Source organism: Paroedura picta, chromosome 9 (genome assembly GCF_049243985.1).
Source record: "Paroedura picta isolate Pp20150507F chromosome 9, Ppicta_v3.0, whole genome shotgun sequence".
Classification (NCBI taxonomy): Eukaryota; Metazoa; Chordata; class Lepidosauria; order Squamata; family Gekkonidae; genus Paroedura; species Paroedura picta.
The window spans coordinates 56,541,135-56,556,685 of record NC_135377.1 but is presented as its reverse complement, the minus strand read 5'-3'; positions in this window follow the sequence as shown (position 1 = coordinate 56,556,685).

Below are 15,551 nucleotides of genomic sequence, written 5' to 3'. Positions count from 1 at the left end.
TGATTTTAGAAAAAAAAAAGCCTAGACATATGAATGAAGGACAGATTTTAACCAAGTGTGTCTAATGTTACAATTTAGAGTGCATTATTTAGAGAGCAATCCTAAGTGGATTTTCTCAGAATTCTACACATTGGAGCTTTCCTTCCAGGAAAATGTTCTTAGAATTTCATTTTTTGTCTCATTGAGTCCAATGATCCTGGAAGTTAATAATAATAAGCTGGAGACTGTGGTCCTAAATTGTGGAGTTTACCTATATCTGTAGATGGTTAGAGTACATACCTGATGTTCTTTAGTGTTTTTATAAATGAACCCAACTGCAGGTCACCAAGATTAGGGGAAATGACTCATGGTGAGGGATTCGGAACCAAAGCCATTTCTCCACTGGAGCAAACCCCATGTTTGTGTTTTTAAAGCCCTGAAATGTGCTATCTAGGTGAAGACCAGAATTTTGCAGTCTCTTACCTGTGGTTTCTGAATCCTTCTGAATGGTTACAGAGATTTTAATTTTACACCGGGTTCTAACTTGGAGTTTTCCAGGATATAATATTTTGAATATATGTTTACGGCATTGTAATGCTGCTTTTACTTAAATGTCCCCCATGTATGTCCCCTTCTACTTGCTTTGGTAGTGGAGCTCAATTATAAATCACTCTGAGGGTAGGACTTGGGAAACACTTGAGATCCTAGTGGGCTATAAGTGAGATTCCGGTGGGCTGTGTCTTGTGTGTTTGTAATATGTAGGGAGGTCCAGTTTGAACCATCATACCTCACAGTTCACCAAACAGCTGCTTCCTGGAGATAAGCTTCTCCCCACGGTCTACTTGGGCCAGGATCTCAAACCAGCCCTCTCTGCCCCACCCAAGCCAATCCTGGGAGAGGCTCCAATCCACAGATCAACTGTTTAGCGGGCTATGGGGGGGGGGGAGGATTAGCCACTGTAAGGGTTCTTAAAGCTGTAGATTAAATATATATATTTAAATATTTAAAATGATACTGGGATTCAATGCTGCGATGGGACATGGCAAGCAAAATGGCAGGGATACGCACGCAGGTTTGAAGATTCGTTATCAAGTTGAAGATTCATTACAAAGTTGCATGGCAATGTAGCTGTGCATGTGCGAAACAAAAAAATTAAACATGATTAATAGTTTATACGTAATCACAAAGAAAATGTGGAGTTCATGCTGCCAAATGCATCCTGGGAAACAAGAAAACTCCAAAGAAAAAGCACTATTGTGGAATGACCAGAGCTGATTTGAATAATCCTGGTGAGGATTCGACATGAGGAGAAAAGGAAGTAAGTATGTACTGCGGAAATGGTGCATGAGCCAAGAAGTACCTTGCCAACTCACAGATTAATAGATCACATACCATTTTTAAAAGCTGCTATAATTTGTACACCCTGGTTTTCCATAGTATTTTTATTCCTTTTTCAGTGTCTCTTAACTGGAGTCTTGCCCGCTATGTGGGAAAAGAGAAGAGCAAGAGAAGCAGTAGAGAATGGGCTTGGGGTGGCAGGGTGGGAGTAGCTGTGGCTGCTTAATTTGAGTTGCAGATTTGCAATGCAACCATGGTGCCAACTTCATTGACTGCCTCTAGGATGCATTTCCCTTATGTAAAGAGAAACAGCCTGAACTTCAGGTACTCAGTTGCCACTACTGAACACCTGCCAAAGTGCCTTGATCACCTTCAGAAGTTCTGCAGCAAGATACACTCTTGAGGGTTCTATTGAAAACGTTTAATGCCCAGTAACCTGAATGGGAATAATCCCTTTAAGAGATACTGCAGTAGATCAGGTCTATAATACCTGGAAAGTGTCAGTGGATCCACCTTTTCTCTAGCACATGAATTTTAAATTATTCATTACAAAGTTATTAAAAATACAAACAAAAATATTGCTGTGAGAATAATTAATCCAATAAAATAAGCAAGATCAATTTCTTAAAGTGTTTCCTCCTAGGCTCAAAGAAGGCCATATTAGGAACATAGGCATATTTCAAACAAAGGGCGTATCTGTAGGAACAAAATGTGATTCCAAAGGAACCTTTAAGACTAACAAAGTTTTATTCAAGGTGTAAGCTTTCGCGTGCATGCATACTTCCTCAGACGCACAAAATGCATGGAGGGCATGCACACGAAAGCTCACACCTTGAATAAATGTTTGTTGATCTTAAAGTTACTTTGAGTTCATTTCTTGAAGCACAAGAAAGTCTATCTAAACACCTGTTACCCAAGACCCTTTTACAAGAGATGCCAAGGATTGAACTGGTAGAGACATGCCTATACAAATGAGTCCTCCCTTACTGATAAGAATCATGAGCTTACAATTTAAAACAAACTGAACAGGAGACCTGGCCAAGTAAGATCTGGCTACCCTCTATTAAACCCCCAGGACGTTTTTATGTTCTCTGTGAGTAGGGATGGGTATGAGTTTTTAGTCTGCTGCCAACTTTTCTGGTTTTATTGCTGGATTTCTGTTCCTTTAGGGGGATTTTATTGTGGGGTTTTATCTATAGTTAGCCATCATGAGCCAGTCACAGGACTGGCGGGGTATAAATTAAAATATAAATAAATAAAATAATAAATAAAGCTGCTTATTTATTTACAAAATGTGTGTGCTGCCTTTCTGCCCATTGAGGGCATTGACCTTTTCAGTTTGGCTTTTTTGTAGAGAAGGAGGGGCAAACCTTAGGACTCACAATAGATCCCCAGAATGCAGAATACAAGTCCTTGTAACACAGAAGAACATTATTGAAATTTTAGGGATAGGTCATGCCTATGAGCAGGTCCAGCTTGCAGCACAGGTTCAACACATACACAGAACAGAAGGAATTGCATCAAATCAATCTATCAGTATTGCACAAAGTTAAAATCTGCTTGAACATTGTTTAAGAGTTAATATGGGAAATGCTGAGAACACATTCCTTGGAACCTACAAATAAATCCCATTTCTCTTCTCATGAGGTTTGCTCCCCCTTGACAAGGCTTAATAAAACTACATATGGCAAATTTATTCTGTGCCCTGGAGCTTTCTGCTGAGGACTGATTTAAACATCGTACTGGCTAAGGCAAAAGAAGGCACTCGTGACACTTTGCATTTACACAGGATTTATACTGGGTTGCTACCCATACAAGATAGCTCTGTGTCATGTTTCAATCAAACTTGACTAATACCAGCATTTGGAGGCAGAATATAGCATCACATTGTGTGTGTGTGTATTACATTCATTCATTCTTAGCTTTCCCCCCTTATGTTTTGTTACTCAGAATGGTCCTGGGAAACGATTTCTCTGAAATAACGGACTTCACTGGGATCAGATATAATTACATTGTTGGCAGGTAATCCCAGGGAGCCTGAGGAAGACGTGGCTACTTACACTACTTGGTGCCCGTTTGATCTGGCTAGAGGCATAAGCTTCTGAGGACCAAGCAGCTATAAATTTTAAGTTGATCTGCACATTACTGGCATCTGCTGATTGCTTCAACCTGGGCCTCAACATACAGCTCACTCCACAACAAAATTATATTGGAAAGCCAAGATTGGTTGAGTTGCAGATCAATCACTTGCCACATGGATCCACTCATTTCATCATGCATTTCATCAGTTTCTCTTCAGTATTATTACATTCATTCATTCTTAGTTCTCTAGATCTTATGGCTATAGTTGAAAAAATAGCAGTGATGTATCCTGTGAGTTTAGAAATGCTACCCAAGCTAACAGATTTATTACACTTTTAGGTCTCATGGTTATCTTTAAGGAGAAAAGGAGCAATTACAACTTTGGACCATCTGGAGCCAGCGATATTGGGCCTCTTGATTCTGAGAACCAATCAGTTATCTGGTGGAAAATATAACCAGTGGCTCTGTGCAGCTGCTTGGAAGGATTGGCTGCTGAATGGGTACTGCTCACACTTTCTACCACACCAGGGACTGTTTCTTGAAACTAATTGCATTCTCTGGCAATGCACACATTCAGGAGCAAAATAAATCTTAATAGCTGCCAGAACCCCTCAAGAACCAGACCTGAGCCCACAGTAGACATGGCACAACTCTGTTTCAACCATAAATGGGCCTGCAATGGGCCCATTTGAAAGACAAAGACAGGAGGGTGGACTGTTTAATTATTTTCCCTTTGGCCATTTTTTTTCCTGTTCAAAATGCATGACTCGAAATTGCTGTAAAATCACAGCCAATTTACAGCAATCCGATAGGGTCTTAAAGGCAATAGAGAGGTCTGCATAGTGACCATAACATTCCTTACTGGTCTCCCATCCAAATACTAATCAGGGCCAACTCTGCTTAGCTTCTCAAATCTAAAGAGACCAGGTTTGCATAGGCCATCCAGGTCAGGACTGTCCAAAACAACCTTCTCAGCTTCTTTTCTATCTGGGGTAACAGAAAACTGCCTTCTGTGTTTCATTTATTATGCTAACACTCCATTTTTTGCCCTCTGTGTGGAATTCAAGATGGCAGATGATACTCTGGACCTCAGGAACTGAGTTGCCCCCCCCCCGCCCCCACTTCCCTCAGAGGCAAGATTTTCCCTCCATTTCTTTTTCCCTTCACTGACTGAGTTACCCTAGTAATGTGTTTGCTTCTTTGCTGAAGAACTCTGGCTGTCCCACCCTGCTACAGTACTATATTCTGGCTGTTGGCTCAGTCCAGGGAAGCTCCTTTAACTTAAATGACAGTCGAGGCATTTTGAAATTCAAAAGTAACATATGTTATTGAAAATAGATGGGAAAGGTCAAGTGTAATCTGAGGGAACTCAATATAGATAACTCCAAGGTATAATCAGTATACACACAGACTTTAGTTCTTAAGTTTCAGGTTAATGAGAGTTTCTTAAACTATTTATAGCTACTTCAATCTTTATGTTGAGAGGCATTTGTTGCAGTGTTTCCCCCAAACACTCCAGTATACTTTATTTGAGTCTTGGTTTCCAGAAGGCTGGAACACTTTCCGATACCCATACCCCTTCTCTTGAAACATCAGTACTAGTTTTGAGTTTCATGTCATCACATAGAAGATTGTATGCCCTGGTAGTGGTTAGAATACTAGGTTTGGACCAATCAAAAAGGTTTGAAAGTTCACTTAGCCTAGCCTAGCTCATAGAGTTATTGTAGAGGACAAAACAGCAGAGGCATTATGGTCCGTTTGAAAGGTTGGTCATCCTCTGAACAGCTTTATACCACACACATTTGTGTGTATACAATTGTGGGGCTTTCTAGCAAAATCATGTCACTTAGTTGTGATAATTCTCTGAATAGACTGCTTCAGTTTTCAGATAGTAATACTTTAAACTGGAATGTGTTTTAGACAATAACCATTACCTATGTTGCTTCTTTCTCAGACAGCTGTATAAAATAGAGCATACCCGTCAAAAAGTGTCTTGAATACTTTTCTTGTAAAGGAAAGCCTAAGAAAACAGCATGATCCTCTAATTTCAGGTTTCCAGCTGTTGGGACCATCCCTAGTCCACTTTCATGAGCACAGGCCAGAAACATGAGTCAACCCATATCACTATGCGACTACAGTTGCATTGGCACTACCTATCACAGATGGAAAATTTATCCTGCCACAATTCTATCAACTGGAAGATGAGTAACTGGTGACTAGTCAGGAGATGATGAGGACAGGAAATTTGTGGTATAGCAACATATGAGTGGAAATTGGTTGTAACCCTGCACTTGCTGAAGGCCAAGCTAGATCTGTGCATGAATCTGTTTTTAAACAACAAAAATAGGACACAGAGGAAGGCTGCGAAATATCCATTCCCCACCCCTGCTGCTTAATTTCTTGCATTCTGTTTTCTCCCCCCAGTCCAGTGGTTGTAGAGAAGGGACTCCAGAAATGCTCTTGGTTAGCAGAAATGTATTTTGGGAGGGAGGCTGCAAAGAGGTTAGCTGTGGCTAAGGAAAGGTCCTGCACTACATGTGTAGCTATCAGAATGGACTGGAAGCACCTGAGAAATAGCAGATGCCTTGGAAACAAGAACTATGCTGAAAACAAAGACTTACTTTGGAGACAGATAATTCATTCAATGAGAAAATGGAAATGTGTGTTGTGATGTCCTGCATAGGTTGCAGTTCAGATTTTGTTACTTTCAACAGGAGCAGTGATGGTCCCATTCAGCAGCTTTATATGTGTATAGCAGAGGTGGTACAGTACATGCATTTTACTTAGATCATAAATCCAATCCACGGCTTTTCCCACTGAAATAATGCAGACTCTTTTCTGCCTAAAGATCTGGGAAAGCATTGCCTGTTACAATGAACAGTACTGGGTTAGATGGTCTGTCCTGCACCCCTCCTTCATCAAGGCCTGGTTTAAGGATTTGTGGAGCCCATAAGAGCCAGTTTAAAGATTTCTGGGGCCTTAGAAAAGCACAACTGGCACTGTTTCTTGAGCTGCACAAGTAACAACCGGGGGGGGGGGGGGTCCCAGAAATAGTTAGAATTTTGGACACCTTCACTTGGCTGAAAACATTTCTTGAACCTTGGTGGGACACACAAGATCAATGCCCCAATATCTAAGGGGCTTGTGGTCCGCACACAAGCTCAATAAGTGATGTGCATGCTCAGTTACTAACAGAGCATGTGTATTGCTCTTTTTTCATTATTGTGGTCCACAAGTTGCCTAAGTATGAAGACCACCTAACAATTAGGACCCCTAGAACACTACATGTGCTACTAGGATAAACTGCTTCTGCCTTCATCTCTTTGTCTTTACTTTACACATCATTTTATTGACCTCAAGCATCTTACCATAGGAAAATGAAGAACTGCTTTGTTGCCACGGCCTAGCATATTAATCTTTTAGAGTGTAAAATGGATTAGGCAAGTCATTAATGGTATCCCCTGGAGACTGCTTAAACATATATTGGACAGTGTTCTCTTTGCGTGGTATCAGCAAAATGAGAAGCAGGCAAGTCTGAGACATATAACCAACTGTAGTTGCAGGAAAAGCAGGAGAAAAACAAGATTCATCTTGTTGACCTTGGTAATCCTGAAATTACTTGCTCAAAAAAGGTTCCACCCAACAGATCGATAGCTTTGTGTTAAATGGTTCAAGATACTAATTCTAAATATATCACTAATTTCTGCTTTTTCATCATTCTCATTTCATTCCCTCTTGACCCATAAACTGCACTTATATCCAGCTCCTCAGCTAAATTGCCCTACTTTTTAAAAGGGCATAACTGTCTAAGCCAAAAAAAAAAAAAGTCAGCTTCTTAATGGGAATAAGAATCTGGTGTTTGAATCTGGGTTTGCTGTAAAATGCAGATCTAGCTTTTTTGGACTTAAGCAAAGTCATCCCACTGGAAGACTGAAACCCTATTCCTAAACATCTGTATTACTTACAAAGCAAAAAATCAGGTCCAGGTTTTAGAATCTGGTAACATCTAGATTGGATTACTTCAATATGGATTGGATTACTTCAATATGTTCTATATGAGGCTGCTCTGGAGGAGTGTCCAGAAATTACAGTTGATGCAAAATGTTGACCATAGTGTTGACCACAGTGGGTTGTGAAAGTCTACACTGGCTCTCAAGATACTTCTGAACCCAATTAAAATGCTGGTCATTACCTTTAAAGAGCCAGTTTGGTGTAGTGGTTAGGAGTGCAGACTTCTAATCTTCTAATCTATTGGTTAGGAGTGCAGACTTCTAATCTGGCATGCTGGGTTCGATTCTGCACTCCCCCACATGCATCCAGCTGGGTGACCTTGGGCTCGCCACGGCACTGTTAAAACTGTTCTGACCAGGCAGTGATATCAGCGCTCTCTCAGCCTCACCCACCCCACAGGGTGTCTGTTGTGGGGAGAGGGATAGGAAGGTGACTGTAAGCCGCTCTGAGCCTCCTTTGGGTAGGGAAAAGCGGCATATATGAACCAACTCTTCTTCTTCTTCTTCTTCAAAGCCATATGTATTATAGGACCAGCATATCTTGAGGACTTCCCACTCCCATGCACCAACTTGAATTGGACTAATGCTGGACTAATGGACAAAACATTTCTCTGTATGGTAGCAACCAGAAGGAAAATCAGTGGGATGTTGTGGGTATTTGCTTGTGTCTGTCCTCAAAACAAATTTTTTAAAAATTAAACCAACATTGGTTTGATGGTGGTAATTTCCATAACATTTTGTCTTAGGTTTATTAAGGAAAAAAAGGGATTTTGTTCTGACATACTAGCAAAAGTTATTTCTTGTTATACAAGCTATTTTCACTGAATTGTGATTACTGTGCAATAAAGCCCAGCCACAACTTTAGTCACCAATATGAAAGGTGCATTAAACTTCTTGAAACAATAAATCTCAAGATACCTCTTTGGTTTCATGTCATTGTTTTCATTGGGTCCATGTGATGTTTTTGAATAATCTACTTGGACAATTCTTCTACTGGCTTCCTTAAAAAATTTCCTTGAGTAAGTTTCAAATATCCAACAGACTGTTTCTTAGGTACCTCATAATAGAATCAATATGAGATTCTTTGCAGCAAATGTGCAAGAACAAACTAGTGTGGATTTTGTTGATGGTTTATGCGCCGCCCCACTGTTGCACTTTAGTCTTCTGTTTAATTAGAACTAACGTTATAAATGGAAAACCATAAGAGTCATTCCCTCAGACTTAGAGCCACAAAAGCTTACTTACTGAAAACATTTATAACCTTGCCTGTCTGCCAGATATAAAGAATTTTCCTTCTCAGCAGCACAACTTGTTTCTGTTGCCTAAGCACAGATAGAAAGGCAGGACTTGATGATGTAAGGTGGCCCATTCATGTCTGGCTGCTGTGTATATGCAAGAATAGTGGCACAATTATGAAAAAAGAGGTTATTCGTGCAGTGTAAAGTATTACCTGCTCCACTATGGCCCCTGAATTAAATATAGGCTGTTCTTTCGGGGGAGTTAAAGAAGAAGAACAGTTGCTTCCTATGCGATGCTTTTCTCCACCCAAAAGAGTCTCAAAGCGGCTTACAGTCACCTTCCCTTACCTCTCCCCACAACAGACATCCTGAGAGGTAGGTGAGACTGAGAGAGCTTTAATATTACTGCTCGATCAGAACAACTTTTATCAATGCTGTGGTGAGCCCAAGGTCACCCAGCTGGCTGCATGTGGGGAGGAGCGGGGAGTCAAACCTGCATCTGCAGCTTAGAGATCCGCACTCATAACCACTACACCAAGCTGGCTATTTTAAAAATAGTTCCCACACTGATTTGCAGCCAGAGTGGATCTGTTATGTTGATGAGCTTTTTATCTCATTCTGCCTCAAAGAATGTCAGGGAGATGTATAAGGAAATTACCCTCATTTATCCTCAACTTGTGAGATAGGTTAGGGTGAGTTAAACTGGCTGGGTTACCCAGTGAACATTATCGCTAAGGAGGCCCACAGCTCTTTCTTGCCCCACACAATCTGGCTTTCTGCACAGTGGGCACTCCCAAGTCTTTTCAGCTAATTTCACTTTTGTGTGGCTATGGTGTTAGAAGAAAAGCTTTCTGCTTTCTAAAATGGCATAGGGAAAGGGAGAGGCTGAGGCACTTTAAAAATCCTTAATCCTAAATATTTTGCTCTACTATAATGTTAACCTGAGACTAAGGCACTAATTAGCTCATTGCACCAACTAAAACAACTAGGGTTGCCAGCTCTGGGTTGGAAAATACCTGGAGACTTTGGGGATAATGCTGAGAGTGGATGGGATTTGGGGCAGGGAGGGACCTCAATAATGCTGTAGATTTCTCCCTCCATATTCTCAAATATGTTCTCAAAGCTGTAATCTAGAGATGAGCTGTAAAACTGGGAGATCCCCAGGTTCCACCTAGAGACTGGCATCTTTACAACTAGTTAAGGTATATAGAAAATGCTGGTCGCCATTCTGGAGTCAGAAAGCAGATTTTCTCCAGATCAGACTGGCCAGGGATTCTGGATTTTTAAGGGGGGTGGCCGTCATCTGGACGTGAAATTGAGGTCACTCTGGGTGGGCAGGTAGTTATGCATTCTGCAGGGGATTGGACTAGATGACCCTGGAGATCCCTTCCAACTCTGTGATTCTATGAATTATTGTTGTAGCACTACATTAGCACACTATCCAGTTAAATGTAGATGCAGCAGGTGACTCACAGTCAGGAAACACAACTATCATCACTCTTCTGCTGGGTTCGTTCTAATGTACAACATGCCTTGTCTGCCTGGAGCCTCACACTCCCTTTGCAAAATTTCAACCATTACCACATCTTTAATTGGCTAATAGGGATATATAGAATGCTTAGAAAGGATTTATTTTGCCTGTGCTTATATATTTGCTTCAAATATGTATATATATTCATCATCAAGCTTTCTTGTAGCCTTCCCAGAATACAGTATTGAAAAAGCCCTAGCAATAAATCATTCATGATTTGCTTTTGCTGAATCATGTTTTCAGCATTGCATTTAGGGTTGGAAAATGAACCTTTGGGACCAAACGTTAGATCAAAGAATACTTCTTGGACTCATCCATTATCCCTTAATTAAAGGACACTTTGTTGATTACTTGACATCCCTGGCCACTGAGAAAATGCAAAAGAGCATTTTATAGTATCAAGAGACTTTGAGCGTAAGCGGATCTATGAATTACATCTACTGGACAGAATGAGATTGCTGTTAAATTCTGCTTTGGTAGTAGAATTAAGCTGTCTTGCCAAATCAAATTCTCACTATTTAGTTGTTTATGTCTCAGTGGGAACCCCAAGTGGCTTATATTGTTTTCATCTCCTCCATTTATCCTCACAACATCCCTGTGAGGCAGGCTGGCCTGAGACAGCATGACTAGCCAAAGGTCATCTTGCAAGCTTCCATGGCAGAGGGTGCATTGGAACCTTGGTCTTATAGACCCTAGCCTGACATTTTGACCACTATATCACTGGGTGAATGGAGCGAATAATCCAAGGGAGAATGTATCAGAAGCCCAAGAAAAATCTTCACTTGACATCTGATTATATATATTCTGATGCTGGCCAACAATCTTCCAGAGGTGGTCCTCTCAGGACCTCTTCCTAGTTGTCACCAGCCTTATTTCAGGAGGTAGGGAGGTGCAGAGCAGGCTTCTGAAGATGTTCTTGTTATATGGAAGTGGACAATACTTGAAAAAGACATCATGCAACTGGATCTACAGAAACAACCAACAACCATTCTGCAGGCTTAAACAATATTGGCTGTCACCAGTTCACAGGAGTATTTAAGATACTTCATATTTTATTCAGGTGTTGAGAATTGTGCAAGGTATCTATCTTGCCATGCCTTCCTACAAGGAAGGTCTGTATGAAACTGGTCTACAACTGCAGTTCAGAACTGTTTTTGGTTCCCTTGTGACTCTTGCACTAAGCTATCTTCATGGACATCCTTGTCCAAACTTTTGTACAGAATTGATGGTTGCACAGATACCACTAGGAGGTTTCAGGAATGACCCAGAGACATCCTTATATAGTTTAGGCTGCAAGTAAAGTTTACTCATTTGAAAAAGAAAAGATCTATTGCTCAATGGCAGAGTATCTGCTTTGTATGCAGAAAGCCCCAGGTTCAATCCCTGGCACCTCTAGTTAAATGTAACATGTTGTAGTTAATGTGGAAGATCTCTACCAGGCAACATCAATACTACTAGACCAATAGACTGCTTCAGTATATGTTCACACTGCGGAGACATCTCCTGGACATTTTTCATTCTCTTCCTCTATTCATCTGGACCTAGATCTTTCCTCCTGCAGTACTTTCATTTGTTCCTAGAACTTACAGCACTCAGCAAAGGCTTTTCATTTGATCCCTAGATCTTTCCTCTGCCAGATATTCTGCATGGCAGAGTCCTGCTAGCTACAGCAGGTCAGAGAAGACCTGGAGAAAAAAAAACAGGGGAAAAAGGCCAGGAGCCACAGCTATGTGACATCTCAATTTATGGTGATTTTAAAACTACAAGTAAAGTTGCACACTGACAACCTTTACAGACATACCATGTAAATGACTATCTGGAGATGTGTCGAGTTTTGCCAGAATATGCAGCATCACACAGTTTTTTGTTTGCTATTTCAGTCAAAATGTCCATATGATAAAAGCACCCCACACACAAACACAAACACATACAGTTCATCCAGCAATAAAGGAACTTTTTAGTTTTTGGAATTATGTTTCTAATGATTAGGTTAAGTTTGCATTGTTTTAAGTAGGTTTCATTGGTCAAGGCAAATGGAGTGAGATTTCCTGCCGGAAAATGTTAATGAGAGCTCATGTCGGTAGTGTTCATTACCATCTGACCTTTATGTAATAATATGGTGTCTTGGATGCTTCTGCTTCTAGGCCAAGAACCTTTTCTCTAAACCCATTGATATTGCTTTTGGACAATACTATAGGGACCCAAAGAAAGAATTGAGATAATTAGTACCTCCACACTGGCATTCCTTTTCTTTCCATTTCAAGAGTTCATTTCTCTGGCTCACATAATCCTCAATTAGAAAAAGAAAATTTGCCATGTTCCCTATTTAGAAATGTGTTTTCATTCTGTCTCTGTTGAGTCTCTTCCATCTTTTCATTGTAATCAACTAACATTTTGTAATACCTTAACTATTACCTTGATATTTTTTTTGTTTTTCTGAAGCCAAGTCCTAAAGTATCTCTGTTGCAATTATATATTTGTTTTAAGCTAGTTTCCTGATTGCAGGTTTCTCGTTGTTGTTCAGCTGCCTCCAGCAGATTTTCTGGTGTGCAGGCATAAACATTTTGTAAGTAAATAAATAATCTAGTATATTTTCATCCCACCATTCCTCCAAGGAACTCAAGAGTGTTATATGTTGTTTTCCCTTCTCATTTTATCCTTACAAGAACATTGTGAGCTAAGTTTGGCTAAGTGACCAGCCTATGGTTACACAGTAAGATTTATGGCTGAATAGACTGTGAACCCAGATCTTCCTGCTGGTCTTAGTATAATACACACCATACTGGTCCTCAGAAAATGAAAAAGATAATATGGTAAGGCCCTTTGAATCCCCATTGGGGAGAAAAGTGGGATATAAATCAAGTAAATAAACATACAAAATATAAAGTATGCACAGTCACATGTAGTTGGTATTAAGGGTATGTGTACCAAAGCTTATACCCAGAATTAAACTTTGTTGATCTTAAAGATGCCCCTGGACACCAATTTTGTTCTGTTGCTTCAGACCAACATGAAAACCCACCTGAATCCACTACTATACTGTTATATTTCAGCCAGGGAACTTCCCCAGCTTTATCATCTCTTGGCACTCTCAGAAGACCAGTGTCACTTCATGGACAAACATAGTTTGAGTGGTAAGCACTGGAGAGTGAAGTTCGGCTAGACATACCATGTTCCCAAGGAAGTCAATAACTTTCCATTAAGCCTCTAGTTTTTCCTCTGGGCTATTGGCAACTCAACTACAGAAAATGGAAGATTCTTCTGGTGTTGAAGGAGTACCATGGGAACTATACCACTGGAGGGATGTAGAAATGACATCTAAGAATGGGTTTTCACCTCTGTCTTGGAGAATGAGTTTTCAATGAGTTTTCAAGGGACTGTTCTGTTTCTTTATCTTAAAACCCACTATGTATTGCTATAGAGTTGTTAAGAGTTGCAGCAACACCTGGTGTCATTTTATATATGTTACATGAATAACAGCCTAGCTTTTTTGTTGTTAGGTCACTTTTTGAGAATATAAATGTACCTTTATGGAGCAATCCTAAACAGACCTACGTTCCATTTAATTCAATGATCCTTACTTCCAGGAAACTGTCTTTAAGACTACAATCTCAAACTCCCATGTGAATTGGTGATGAGTTAGTCATTCTTCTCTGAGGACTAGGGATCTGGAATGTGAATGGAAAACAGAAGTTCTGGCTACTTTATTTTCTGGAGGTGGGAAGTTTGAGCTATGTTATTTTCTGTTTTGGTTGGTCAGTGGGGTTGGTGACTCTTAAATTTGGAAGAATTGTTAGCTTAGCATTTGTACAGGAGTGCAGTTCTATGAAACCATAGAACATAGTACAAGCTAATGAAACCTAAAATGTAAAATGTGTTTTTGAAGCCTGTGAAGCTATATCATACCCCCCCCCCCCCGTTCTTACTCATGATACCCCATGACCTTAATCCAGGGCTGAAAAAGGTGTCCTGTCCCTCTAGTAGAGGTTTAATGCATGAAAATGGGCAGTTAGAGCTTTTCATAGCATGGAGGTAGGTAACATCCTATGAAGACTCCATTTAGACAGGTGGGGCATTTTTTTCTCTCCAGGCTATTGACTCACCTACTTCTAAGGCAAATTTCCCACTGCAAATTGCCCAGATAAGTATAAACTTCACTCACGTTTCCTTCCAGTGTTCTAATTTCTCACCGCTGATATTCAAGTGGAAAGACAGACACAAAAAAGAAGAAGGACAAAAAAGGAAAAGTAATGAAACAGGGTAGGTGAGAATGAACTTGGTTAATAAGGAGAACAAAGTTAGACTCCGGGGCACTTTTAACACCAATGAAGCTTTGTTCACGGTATAAGCTTTTGTGTGCAAGCACACTTCTTCAGATTTAATTGGACTCAAACTTTGTTCTGCTGCTTCAGACCAGCATGGCTACTCACCTGAACAGTGATAAATAAGGGTTAAGTGAAACAGTACAAAAGCACCTCTCTATCACTTTCCAGGTGACCCAACAACACTTCCACCACCAGAAAAACCCTCCTTACACGTTTCACTTCATACCTCCCTAAGGAAAGAACTAGAGATTTACTTTTTCTAAAACTGAAGCTGAAAATTCAATGAAGATCATGGCATGGGGCTAAGGGGCCTTCTAGTCAGGCCCATAGTCGTGGGGGGAGGGGCTGACAACACCAGTAAAAGGTAAAGGTAAAGGTATCCCCTGTGCAAGCACCGAGTCATGTCTGACCCTTGGGGTGACGCCCTCTAGCGTTTTCATGGCAGACTCAATACGGGGTGGTTTGCCAGTGCCTTCCCCAGTCATTACCGTTTAATTTACCGACAACAGCAGTACCCCACCCCAAATTTGCCCTGCTTTCCCTCCAAACAGCTTCATTTCCCATGCTAAGTATGAACATTCCCAGAACCAATATTTCCCAAGCTATGTTTCCCTCAGTGGGGGCCCCTCTTTTCTTGTGTGTGTATGTAGAACAAAGTGGAGCAGAAAGTGGTACAGCTTTATAAAAACTTAAGCCCCTTACACGTGCACAGATTACTTCAGATTTAGTTTTCAAAGAAGAAACAGAAATAGATTTCAGAGAATCCAAGGCAAAACATCATATTGCTCTATTTTTCCCTGCCACTGGCTTATATCTCATCTGCCCTTGACCATCATCATGGTGCTTGGGACTCAGCTCCACATGCCAAGTTGGCTGGGAACCAAAAGGCTCTAGTTATGTTTGCTGTCTCAATAGTGCTGCTTTTGTTCCTTATGCAAATGAAGGATTGTAACTCAGCCAACCAGTGGCTTGCATTTCATGAACTTATGGACCAATGAACTTTTCCTGTTAAGGACCAATCAGGTTCCCTGGTGGGCAAGCCCAACTG